This window comes from Schistocerca americana, chromosome X (genome assembly GCF_021461395.2).
Source record: "Schistocerca americana isolate TAMUIC-IGC-003095 chromosome X, iqSchAmer2.1, whole genome shotgun sequence".
NCBI lineage: Eukaryota > Metazoa > Arthropoda > Insecta > Orthoptera > Acrididae > Schistocerca > Schistocerca americana.
Window position 1 is genome coordinate 544,898,715 of NC_060130.1, and position 2,768 is coordinate 544,901,482.

The window sequence follows — 2,768 nt, forward strand, 5'->3', positions numbered from 1 at the left end:
TTCCTTGGTAAAATAGCATACTATCACAGGTCTATACCGGATGCAGCCACTCTGGTTCCCCAATGCACCAGTTGCTATGGACCAATGTTCCTTTCAAGCGGTCCTTTCAATCTGGTAAACATTTAGTCTTGACTACGGACATCTCCCAGTATGGGGTGGGGGCAGTTCTGACCCAAAGTCATGTGGATGGCTCTCAGAAACCTATCACTTTTGCATCAAAATTGTTCAACACGGCTCAGCAGCACTATTCCCAAGTCAAAAAATAAGTCGTCGTGGTTGTTTATGCATTTAAAAAATTTCATTTATTCTTACATGGTATGAAATCTACTTAGTCACAGCTAACAAATCTTCGATTTCCTCGTTTCATTCTTTAGCTGCTTTACCTGACAAAGCCACTCATCGCCCTAAACAATGGGCCTTACTTTTGTTGTGATATAATTACAACATCAACTGACACCCAAAATCACAGCATGCAAGTGTGGAGGCATTGTCTCAGGTGCCCATGGGGCCTGCTCCATTGTTTGATCAGGAAGAATTGTTGTGTTTTCAACTTGGCGTGGAAGCAAGCAGACTATTGATGGTTTCTTCATTACCAGCTCCAGGATTGCATCGCAGTAGCTATGCACCCACTGCTTAAATAACTGGTGTGCATGATACAACATAAGTGGCCTTACCATCTGCTGGGCTTGGTATCTGACCTGCTGCGGAACTTCTATGCTTTCCACAATCATCTTTTCCTGTTAAATAGTGTCAGTCTCCTGGTGATGCAAGAGGGTACTCCCCATGTTGTGATTCCAGCAATGTTGCGTAGGATGTTTTCAACCTGTTACATCAAGGTGATTGAGGAGGCTCTTGCACTAAACAACTGGCAGATGGGCAAGTGTTCTGGCCGAGTATAGATTACAAGGTGGAACGCTTTGTTGCAGCCTGCCGCAAGTGATCAAATCAACAGGTGGCACTCTTGGCCAGCGCCCACACTACCTTGGGGAAGAATTCACATCAACTTTGCTGGATCTTTTTAGACATTTTTTGGTTGTTGATTCCTTTTTCCAAGGTTCCTTATGTTGTTCACTGTCTGTCTACCACAGCAGGCATGACTGTCACGGCACAGACAAAAACTTTTTCCTGTCAAAGGTCTGCATTGTACACTGGCGCATCCACAGGCACTTTCTATGCTGTTGCAAGCTGACACAGGTGCCACCTACACTGATGCTGACACCTGCTGCCCACCTGCCAGTGCACTCTACATTACAAAATTGTTAAGGCTTTCGTGGCCATTTGTTGACAAACTGCCTATTGGCTTCTGTCTCGGATTCTTTGGCCGATGTTCATGTAATGATTTTACTGGCGTTTCACGAGCACGAATGGCTGGCATTGTCTAAGATTCACCCTCCATTGCCGGTGGTGAAATTGGGCCAAGCTCGCAGCCGCAGACTATATGTACCTGGCCCACCAACGTCCAAAGGCTTCTCCGTTATCATTTCCGGTGTGGTTCTCCTCTTACTACCTGCGACGGTCATTCGCTGCAGTACGGGAAGCCAGGATCCGTTTACCTTAAGGCTTTCCTCTTTCTTGTTGAAGCTGTTCATGTGTTTTTGTATTTCTACAGCTTCTCTGAACAAGCGCATGTGATAGGGCTTCTCTACAGCCAGAACTTCCGTGTCGGCGAATTTTATTACATGGTCGGTCTCACTCAGTGTGTGCTCTGCCACGGCCAATTTCTCCACCTGCCCCAGCCTGCAATGTCGCTTATGTTCTTTGATCCTGGTGTTGATTGATCGTCCAGTCATTCCGACATACACTTTTTTGCATGCGCATGGTATATGGTATATTCCTGACATTTGCAAGTGGGTCCCTTTTCTCCTTTGCCAGTCTAAGACACTCTTTGATCTTCCCCGTCAGTTTGAAAATCGTCTTTACGCCATGATTGTGCAATATACGGCCGATTCTGTCCATCACTCTGGGATTGTATGGCAGAAAGGCCGTACCCGACATTCCGACATTTCTTGTCCTGATTCCTTACTTCGCCGAATGTTTAGCTCTGTTACATTTCTAATATAATTTGTGGAGTAGCCTTGCTCCGCAGAACACTTTCCAGGCGTTGCATTTCACATGTGAGGTGCTGTGGGTCATATACTCATCCTGCTCGCGTTATGAGCGTATTAATCATGCCTCTTTTCTGGCTCAGGTGGTGGTTTGATAGTTTGTGCACGTATTGGTCTGTGTGTGTCGGTTTTCTATACACGCTGTGTCCCAGGTTTTCACCATCCCTTGTGGCCAGCACATCTAGCATAGATGTGCATACAGAAATGCACACTCATTTGACTAGCGTGCCATTCAGCTACTCTGGGCTCCCACCAGGGGCCTCTATATCCTGCAACCGATAGCGAGCAGCTCCTGGCAGGACCCCATCTCAGTAATACTCCCCCTCTCCGTAATGCTTGTATGCTGACCAAACCTACTGGTAACAAATCTAGTGGCTCACTTCTGAACTGCTTTTATGTCTTCCTTTAATCTGACCTGATGGGGATGCTAAACACTCAAGCAGTACTCAAGAAAGTGTCCCACTAGTGTTCTATATGTGGTCTCCTTTATGCATGAGCTAACCTTTCCTTAAATTCTCCCAATAAACTGAACTCAACCATTCGCCTTTCCCTACTGCCTTACGAGATCATTGCATTTCATAATGCTTTGCAACATTGCGCCTAGATACTCAGTTGAAGTGACTGTCAAGCACCAGACTACCAATGCTGTATTCGAACCTTACA